This window comes from Felis catus, chromosome C1 (genome assembly GCF_018350175.1).
Source record: "Felis catus isolate Fca126 chromosome C1, F.catus_Fca126_mat1.0, whole genome shotgun sequence".
NCBI lineage: Eukaryota > Metazoa > Chordata > Mammalia > Carnivora > Felidae > Felis > Felis catus.
The window spans coordinates 102237056-102247593 of record NC_058375.1 but is presented as its reverse complement, the minus strand read 5'-3'; the positions used below and the strand labels follow the sequence as shown (position 1 = coordinate 102247593).

Below are 10538 nucleotides of genomic sequence, written 5' to 3'. Positions count from 1 at the left end.
ACCACTTCTTTATAACCAGATTTCACACACTGAGAGTCCCTAGGTACTATTTGCATTTCCTGGCCTCTCTTGTTCCCTCCTCTGGCCACTGCTGTCCCACTCCTGATCTTGCTGGAACAGAAGAGTTTATGGAAAGAGCACCACTCTCTGAGAACAAAACCTCGGTGTTATGGCTTTGTCATAGCACTAGAATACTAGATGGTAATTGTCTGTGTGATGTCAACTGGAGTATGAACTTCCCGAGAGTTAAGACAGAGTTTGCAGTTAGTCAATATCTTACGGCTGAATGTTAACATACGTCTATTGTAGGTATGGTGACTAGCATGTAGGGAGCATTACACAGATCTCTTTTGAAGCAACTAATTAACCTGGGTTGGCAACAAAAGAGAAGGGCAGGTTTCATATGGGATGGAGAGGAGCGAAATTTTAGGGATCTTGAGCTAACTTAGAAATGTAGGAGGAGAATGAGGAGAGTGTGCTATATTAGAAGGAAGGCAGAAAATAGCTTCACCGAGGGCGTAGCAGCAACGTTAAATGCCACAGGGAAGTTTCATCTTTTCAAGTTGAACACTACGAGGGGTCGCTGGATTTGCCAAATGATGATCAATTATCTGTTTTTCCCCTTGGTGGTAGTGGAGGGGGCAATTTCAGGGGGATGTTACCAGATTGGAAACCTTTAGGAAGCTGTAATTTGTAGGGTCTGGCAAATGCGAGGATTGCAGTGAATGCAGCAGGACCCTTGGGGAGGTAGGTGATCCTATCTGCACACTTGTCACAATTTCTACACCTGAAATGGATTCAGCCCATCTTATCCCTGTGGTCAAGTGTTCCGAGAGAAAGAGAACGACAGCAGAAAAGAAAAGCGAATGCACTTTTCTTAAAAGTACACGGAGACCCCGGTGCAGTTGTTGTAATTCGTGTGCATTTGAAATGTGAAAGGCCAAGCGGACACACGGGTGATTATGACCTTCTGATTACCTTTCAAACACACTTCAGAGCATGCTAGAACTCTTCCTTTCCTAGCTCGGTTCATCCCATGCTTCTCACTCCCCTGAAGAGAGAACACAACTTTTCATCATTTAGTCTCCAAGTGGCCCTTCCTTGATTTTTCCCACGAGGTCCCGGATATACAGTTCCAGAACTGGACAGGACTTTATGGAGGATGTTGTAGACTCTGGATAGGCTGCAAGTGGAGTTCTCCGTCCCGAAGCCCCCTCCACAGACGGCCATAGTGGGCACTGCGTCTGTTTGTAGGACCCAGGATACTGATTCCTAAAGGTGAACGAGTAGAAATTCCAGCAACACACGGGGTTTTTACTTGTCTTGGGGCTAATTCACATAATTTGTTTTCAATCGCTTAACTTAATTACTTTTCTTGAAAAGATGCCCGGGACAACGCCAACGTCGGAGGGAGCAAAGTCACCGGGTCAGGATCTGGAAACAATCAGCTCTCACGGTCCGAGGGATGAAGCGCCAAGATTTTAAGGAACCTGCATTCCTGGTGAGCAGTCAAGTTCTTTTAATCCGCTCCCAGCAGGATTCCAGCGGTTTAAAAGACACAAGGAAAAGGAAAAAGAAAATCTGTTGCAAACACAAGTCAACCCGCAGCGAACCCACCCGAAACTTCCTCCTCTCCGAAGAAAAGGCCGCTCCCGCCGCAGAGCGCTCCCGCGTGTACCGCGACGGCTAGGCGGCGAACCACCGTTTAGGGGACCGCAGCCTTGGCGGCGAGCGCGGACCGGGGCGCGCGGACTGGCGCCCCGCGGGGTCGGACGGGGCGGGGCGCGGGGCGCAGGGCGGGGCGGGGCTCAGGGAGCGACGGCCCCGCCGCTCCCTGTCCCGGAGCGCCGCGGGAAGGAGGGAGCGCCGGCGCTCGCGTACCGGGTCCCCCTCCGGCCGGGGCAGCCTCCCGGGCGCCCGCCGCCGTGGTGGCAGGAAGTCCCCGGGAACTACAAATCGAGGCATGCTGGGAACATTCCCCTGCTCCTCCCAGGAAATGTCCTTTGTCCAGCCCTACAGGAAGCCCCAGTGAGGAGTCAGCCGGGCGGGCGGCCAGTCTGCCAGCCAAGCCCGCGGCCGCCGCCGCCGCAGCACAAGGGCAGACGCGCCGCGCGCGGGGCTCCGGCCGGGGCGCGCGCTGCCCTCGCTCCTCGCCGCGCAGGTAGGAGCGTGGCCGCGGCTGGGCTCACGGCCGCCTGGGGATGGGGCTGACCGGGACCCGAGCCGGTCGCCGCGGGGATGGGCTGTGCGCCGGTGAGCGGGTGGCGGAGCGGCTGGGCGAAGTTGTGCCGCGCGCACCGGACCGCTGTCCGCTCCCCCGGGGCGCAGAGGCCCCGCGCGCGTGGCGGGGTGGGGGGAGGCTCTGTCCCCCCCCCCCCCCCCGCCCCCGAGCCCAAGCTGAGCTAGCTCCGGGATCTGTGGCGAGGGGCGGGGAGGAGGCGGCCGAGACGCGAGGGAGGAGGCAGCGCTGCGAGAGCTGGTGGGACCGTCCCGCCGACCACCGAAGGGGGCATCCGAGACCCTCGGAAAAACGAAGCCCGGGGAGGAGCTTGGAAGGCAAGGAGAAGGTGAAGGGCTTTGTGTGCAGCTGCGGACAGGGACCGAGTGTGCTTCCCTCCCCTTGTCTGTCTGCGCCCCCAGCCCCACTCGAGGCCGGAGGGGTGGGGGTGGGGCACTCCAAGGAGGGGCAGCGGGTCATCTTGGGTCGTTGCGAAACGCGTTCCTCCTCTTCCCTCTCCCATCAGCCGACTCCCATCAGCGGCTTGGGCTGCCATCAGACTGGGCAGATGGCACAATAAGGATGAGTGGGTGGGGAGATGGGCAGCAGCTCGCCGTCTCGGAGGGTCGCCGTTTAGCTCGGGTGGGCTTCCCAACCCCCGATGTTCATGTGTGCCCGTGGGCGGGTAGCGGGGCGAAGCTGACGCGCTCACCCGAGGATAATGGTGTGAGTGGAGGCATGGGGTGAGGCGCGTGTTGGGAGGACAGGGCGAGTAGGAGGTGGAGGGGGCGCTGGGTGTACCTAACGGCCAGTGCACATTACGGCCAGGCTTCCAGAATCGGGTTACCACTTCCTCTGGGACTTCCCACGATTTTCCTTTTTCCTAACTGTCCCTCTCCCCCCCCCCCCCCCCCCCAGTAATGAATCACCCACCCCTTACTACAAGAGCCCCGGGCTGGATTCAATTTGGTCGTGTGTGCCTCCCTGCCTTTACAGCGGGCCTATGCGTCCTTTACCTGTGGGGTGACGCGGGTACGCTGCATCCCCTCTGGCGTTATCCTCGTCCCCGGGGGACTGCGGGTGTGGTGAAGGCGGTTGAATGGTGGCTAGCAAGTTAATAGTCTTCGGGGAGCAAGTTAATAGTCATCCATCCATAGTGATGGATGAGGTGGGCAACTTTGAACGCGGCCCAAGTGCTACTGCTGTATCAGAGCTCACTTGCCTAAGGGACCTCGGTTTCTCCTTTCCCCCCTTCCCGTTTTTTTTTTTTTTTTTTAATTCTGTATCCAAATGGTTCCCTCCTCTCTTAACAAACCAACATATGGATATTAGTTAACGTGGAATGTATTTTAAGAGCCAAATGAACCTGTAAAAATGCCACTTGGTGGTGAGACAGGAGCAGCCAAGGCTCCTGGTGAGAAAGATGTGTCGAGGCACAGAGCACAGCACTGTTTATAGAGGGTTTGTAGGGGGAACAGACTCTTCACGCTGGTGTCTGTAGGAGAGGTGAACCGTCTGAAGGGAAGAATGGAGCTGGGAAAAACCCAGTTGTCCAGGCTGAGGGCATGGGGATGGCGGATAAAGCGGAAAGGTATGTTTCCGATAAAGCGGAAAGGTATGTTCGTTGGGAAGACGATTTCGAGTTGGAACATTTTGGCAGTGTGTGTGTGTATGTGTGCATGTGCACGTGTATGTGTGTGTTGGCGGTAGAGGCTGTTGTTGGCGGAGAATTTGATGTCAGAAGTTCAGCCGGGCCCCCAGCAGAATAAGGTGGCGCCAGAGTGAACCAAAGTCATAAATGGGAAGCCAGGCCACCCTTTGCCTTACGCACAAAGTAAAATGTTGATGGCCTTCAAAAACTACTGGGGTTGAGGAGGGGAATGGAGACAAATCAGACTGAGGCAAAGCGGCTGATGCAGCTGCAGTGGGGTGGGAAGGCTGACCTCACTGGAGGCTGTGTGACTAAGGCTGATAAAGTTGCACCACATTTCCTCTCCCTCCCCCCAGAAAGCTTTGGATTTCCTCAAAATCTACATGTTTGCCTAATTTCTAACATCCATTTAAGGGAAGGAGGAAGGGTAAAAGTTGAGTATAAAGATGATAAATTAAGACAAAGATACTCCCAGCTCATGTGGAGTGGGGAAAAAACCCTCACAAAACTGCAGTGCCATTTAAGAGGTCTGGAGCCTGAATCTATGCCAGTGTTATGTGGGCTTTTTTTTTTTTTTTTTTTTTTTTTTTTTTTTCCAAACATAGGCTTCACACCCAGTGTGGAGCCCAGTGCCGGGCTTGAACTCACAACCCTGAGATCAAGACCTGAGCTAAGAGTCCAACGCTTAACCGACTGAGCCACCCTGGCGCCTTTGTGGGCTTTTCTTTGTATCTAAGATGCTGCTTCTTTTCCTTCTTTTTTGCCTTTTTTTTTTTTTAAACCCCCCTTATCAGGTTTCTTAGCACCACATACTATGTAGTGGTAATGTGATCAATAAAGGTATGTCCTTAGTTTGGCATTCAAAACCCTTCACAGTGCTGTGCCCACTCACCTTGATCCTCCACTGGATCCAGAGCACCCCAAATTACCTACCCATTCTTGGAGCCAACAGTGCCGGTTCCCAGATGCCACAGATATCCTTCCACCAGTGTGTCTCCACCGGATTAAACTCCCTGCTTGTTAGGCATCCTGGCACTGCCTCTGATTATTTTCTGCAAATCCTAGCCCAACTGATGGAGCACCCTTCTGGAAGTCTTCCCAGACTTCCCAGTCAGAATTCATCTCATCCCCGTGGTACTTTGTATCTTTTGGATGACTCACACCTCTGGTCTGTCTTGTGATAGCTGGATGTTCATATTTCTGCCCATCAAACTGTAACCCCCTTGAGGGCAGTGGTCACTCTACCCTGTGCTTTACCTAGCAGTGCAAAACAGGTGTTTATTTGAAAAGCATGAGTAAATGAGGAGTGAGTGAAAGAATGCATATGTCTTTGTTTTAAACATCTATGTATTTGAGAGAAAGAGAGAGGGAGAAAGTGGGGGAGGGGGAGAAACAGAAAGAGGGAGACAGAGCGTCTGAAGCAGGCTCTGCAGAGTCCAGTTTGGGACTCGAACTCAGAACCAGGAGATCATGACCTGAGCTGAAATCAAGAGCCAGTCGCTTAACCGGCTGAGCCACCTAGGGGTCCCAAGAATGCATATGTCTTAATTTATCTCTTTTCTTCCAAAAAGGGGATGAAGCCTTTCCCATAGACCTGTGAGGATTCATTGCAATTGTGAACCTAAAGCATCTGGTGCATAATAGTCTGGAACTTTTCCTTTTGCTCCTGGATTAAAAGGCCCTAGAAGGATCTATCACCAAGTCTAGTACAAAGACATTCATTAGAAGTTTGTTGAGTAGGTTCTTTGCCAGCCTACGTTTTCAGACTCTTATAGACAGGGTGCAGAATGGATTAATCCCAGGTGAATAATCAGTGACTTTTTGGCTGGCTCCTGGATGGAAGGAGGTAACTGTTCCCTCTCAATTTTGTGAGGGTGAGATGTGCTTTCTAGAAAGCAGCACCGCAGAGGCTCTCCTGCTGTTTGGAGTGAAGCCACTGACGTCTGTCATGTTGCTTTGATTTTTTTTTTTCTAACTTTTTAATGTTTATTTATTTTTGAGAGAGAGAGAGAGAGAGAGAGACAGAGTGTGAGTGGGGGAGGAGCAGAGGAAGAGGGAGACACAGAAACTGAAGCAGGCTCCAGGCTCTGAGCTGTCAGCACAGAACCTGACACAGGGTTTGAACCCACAAACCTCGAGATCATGACCTGAACCGAAGTCGGACGCTTAACCCACTGAGCCACCCAGGCGCCCCATGTTGCTTTGGTTTTTACAGCCCAAGCCGTCTGCCAGGATTAAAACGTAGTATATACAAGTTACAAGGCAGATCAGACTCTGAGATTTTCCTCCAAGACACTGCAATGCTGTCGCCCCTCACTTAGCTCTAACTGGACAGCTTTTCATGCTTGCTTTTCCCTTGATCACAGCAACAGTTACGGTTATTGAACACCTGTGTAGCAACTATCGCACTAGATAATTTCCATGCATTGCCTCCGTCTGATGACTTACCTATTATGATCTCCATACGGAGGAAATGGGAGCTCAGAAGGAAGTTAAAGTAACTTGCTTCAAGTCCCAGATCCCGATCTGGAGGTAGACTGGAATTTGGCTCTCTGACTCCCAACCCTGGTCAGAAAGGGTGGATCTTTCCTCACTCTGGGAGAAAACTGCCAGATCTCTCTTCTTTCTTCTTTCACTTCCCAAATTTCCTGCCAGCAACACTGGGTTTTAAGTTCATGCTAGTGGATCTCATTCTGAGAGGTACTGGTTTTTCATAAATTCATTATTCTTATGCCCTTAAACTCCCAGGGCCATCAGCTGGAAAGCTCAGGTTCAGAACCCCTAATAAGACCCTGTAGCACAGAATGGTGCCTCGAATCCTTTTCCCCTCTCTCCCAGCCTATCTGAATTCTTTCTATTCCTCCCTCTGGGCCAAGTCTTACCCCTTCCAAGCAGCCTTTCTTGACACTCCAGGTTACACTCAGCCTCTCCTCTAATTTTCTGCATTGTCTGAAATACCTGAAGGTCAGCGTCTTCCTAATGAAAGCAAACCCGAATAAGCCCCACAGTGGAGGGAATATTTGCGTATTCCCTGCGCATGGCAGGAACCGTGTGTCCAGAACACAACCCAGCGTGGGGTGGCCCTTCAGGAACTGAGCTGAGTCGACCGTAAATTGGTAATGACTGAAAATGCAAAAATGTAGGCATGAAACATTATTTGCATGTTGACAGTTTGGAAGAGAGGTCACTGGGATCATGTTCTTGGTTAATTTTCATCCCTTTCACATGACTGCCTCAAGAAATAAACACCTTCTGGAAATATGCCAGAGCCGACCCCTGTATTGCTGAGTTTCATGAGCTTGACTGACATCACTGATAAATGATTATGGTGTTTTATGGATACTGGGGTAGCATGGGCGGGGCCATTGCTTCAGTACCTCCCCCCTTGATGTCATGCCCACCTTCTCCCGTAATCTTATAGGAAGGGCCTTTTTATTGCACATCTGAGAAAATCAGAAGTTTCCCTGCTCCTACAGATATGTTTGGGCCGGGGAAGGTAAGGCTGGGGTGAGGAAGGAAGAGCGTTTGTTTGTTTTTACCTCTGAGAGCAGCATCGCTTGTGTGGGGTATGGATTTGGACTTTATTGCATCATGTATTGATGGGGATGGTAAAAAAGATCAGTGGCCTCTCCTCTTCGGGTGGAAAAGGCTTTTACTCCCCACAAGATCGCATTCATCCCCGAGACCCACTGTGCCTCCTTTTTCCCTGACCTCAAGGCTGCGCAGCACTTTGGAAGCCTGGGTATAAACACAGTGTGCTGTGGGGTGGTTTTAAGCACATGAATCATTTTAAGGCAACTAGTGTAGTTCTTGGGATGCCTGCCTTCATTCGGCAGTCACTCCCTGTGCATCCGTAGGCCAGCAAGTTTTCCAGCGAGGTGTGTGGCTGGGCCGCATGTGAGTCTTCAAGTTTCCCTTCCTGCAAAGGGTAAAGTATGCATCCTGTACGTGCTGTAAGTTGCTAAACTACGTGTAGTTAGGGGGAAAGATCCTACCTGTTTCAGAGAGGCATTTTAGGTATATATTGTCTCCTGAGAACTTTATTAGAATCTTACCATGAGTTAGAAAACAGGAGCCATTCTTTCTGGTTTTTATTAATCAGAAATGTGTCACTTTTATCTCAGTGCTGTGCACATTCATGTGGTTAGCATATCTTTGGTGCTTGAAACACTAAGGCAAAGCACTATTGGAATAACCCATTTCCAGTTGTTGACCACCACCCCCACCCCACCCCCGCCCTCCCGCCTGCTCCCACCCCGCCCAACACCTAGGAACCTTTGTGTATTTCAAAGAATCACTCTTTTTCTAGTCTTTTTTATTTTTTTAAATTTATTTTGAGAGAGAGAGAGCAAGCAGAGAAAGAGGGAGCCAGAGAATCCCAAGCAGGCTCCACACTGTCAGTGCAGAGCCTGATGCAGGGCTCGAACTCATGTACCATGAGATCATGACCTCAGCTCAAGTCAACAGTTGGGCGTTTAACTTACTGAACTACCCAGGCGCCCCTTTTTTCTGTTTTTAAAATAATCTCTCAGGCAGGTATTGACAATGATTTCTGGTAGTAGTAGGTGGTTTTGAAAGCAGTGATTATTTCATTAGAACGTAACCTCCACAAAGCAGAACCCAGTACGATGGGTAGCACATGGTAAGTGTTCAGTGATGATTTGTTGAGTGAATGAATGTGTTATCTTTTAAAGTATTTCATTTTGATTCTTTCCTAATATGATGGCATTGCCAATTTCCTACCGTGTGATGTGGCAAAGCGTCCATGCTTAAATGTTATATAAGCAGAGGAAATATAGATTGTTTTTCACAAGATGGCCTTTATTTTTTAGAGCGGTTTTATGTTCACAGCAAGGTTGGGCACAAGGTAGAGAGTTCCAGAGTGGCCTCCTGCCCCTACATATGCACAGCCTCCCCATTATCAGCATCGCATACCAGAGCAGTATGTTTGTTAAAAATCCATGAACCTGTATTGACACATCATTATCACCCAAAGTCCACAGTACACGTTAGCATTTGCTCTTGGTGTTGTACATTCCAGGAGTTTTGGCAAATGTATAATGACATGTATCCACCGTTTTAACATCATGCTGAATAGTTTCACTGCCCTAGAACGTCCTCTGTGTCTGCCTGTTCATGCCTTTCTCCCCTCTAACTCCTGGCAAACACTGATCTTTTCACCGTCTCCATAGTTCGCCTTTTCAAGAATGTCATAGAGTATGTAGCCTTTTCAGATTGGCTTCTTTCACTTAGTAATAGGCACTTAGTTCCCCCCGTGGCTTTTCATGACTTGATAGCTCATTTCTTATTAGCTCTGAATAATATTCTGTTTTCTGGACATGCCACAGTTTATCCATCTGTTGAAGGATACCTTGGTTGTTTCCAAGTTTTGGTGATTATGATTAAAGCTGCTGTAAACCTCCATATGCAGGGTTTTATGTGTGGATGTTAAGTTTTCAACTCATTTGCATAAACACCAAGGAGTGAGAATGTTGGACCGTGTGGTATGAAAGGCACAGTTTTATAAAAAGCTGCCCATCTCTCTTCCCAAGTGGCTGTACCATTTTGCATTCTTATCAGCGCTAAGAGAGAGTTCTTGTTCCTCTGCATCATCACCAGCATTTGATGTTGTCAGTGTTCTGAATTTTTTGCCATTCTAATAAATGTGTAGTAGTGTGTTATTGTTTTAAACTGTAGATCCCTGGTGACATATCATGTTGAACACCTTTTCATAGGCTTAGGTGTCTGTTTTGTTTTTTTTTTTTTAATTTTTTTTTTCAACGTTTTTATTTATTTTTGGGACAGAGAGAGACAGAGCATGAATGGGGGACGGGCAGAGAGAGAGGGAGACACAGAATCAGAAACAGGCTCCAGGCTCTGAGCCATCAGCCCAGAGCCCGACGCGGGGCTCGAACTCACGGACTGCGAGATCGTGACCTGGTTGAAGTCAGACGCTCAACCGACTGTGCCACCCAGGCGCCCCTATGGTGAGGTGTCTGTTTAGAACTGTTGCCCATTTTTATTTTATTTTAAATTTTTTAAAAGAATTTTTAAAAAGTTTTTATTTATTTTGAGAGAGAAAGCTCAAATGGGGGAGGAACAGAGAGAGAGAGAGAGAGAGAGAGAGAGAGAGAGAGAGAATCCCAAGCAGGCTCTGTATTGTCAGCGCCGACCCCAATGCGAGGCTCGAACTCAGGAATCGCAAGATCATGACCTGAGCTGAAGTTGGACACTTAATGGACTGAGCCACCCAGGTGCCCCTGTTGCCCATTTTTAAATCAAGTAGTTCATTTTCTTGTTGTTAAGTTTTAAGGGTTCTTTGTGTGTTTTGGATAACAGGCCTATATGTGATGTGTCTTTTGCAAATATTTGCTCCCAGTCTGTGGCTTGCCTTCTCATTCTCTTGATATATTTTTATATACATGAACTTTTCTTGTTTTTCTCCTTTTGGTGAGTGTACGTGTGCCATATCTATTTTAATGCAAACCCAGCTTACCCCAGAAGTGAGAAATCTCATGTAAAATAAACCTGCAGAAATGTTCCCTCACTTTCTTTTTTTTTTTTTTTTTAAATAAGGTGAATGTCAATTGAATTTTACTAGACTGTGACCTCAGCCTGGACTAGCTCAGAAGCAGTTGCTGTAAGAACTCCCTTTATTTCTTCCCTGCT

At 49.0% G+C, this 10538-nt stretch overlaps 1 protein-coding gene across 2 annotated transcripts in view; it reads left to right on the top strand.

Moving 5' to 3' along the window:
• The first annotated feature begins 1835 nt into the window (after positions 1-1835).
• Positions 1836-10538, top strand: part of ZNF697 (zinc finger protein 697) — a 30646-nt gene continuing 21943 nt past the window's right edge. The window contains exon 1 of one of the 2 annotated variants that reach the window (XM_023259044.2): positions 1836-2161. The gene's annotated coding sequence lies outside the window, so the exon portion shown is untranslated. Of the gene's footprint in view, positions 2162-2219; positions 2568-10538 lie in introns of those variants that run through there. The other variant, XM_011285093.4, reaches the window with a different exon arrangement.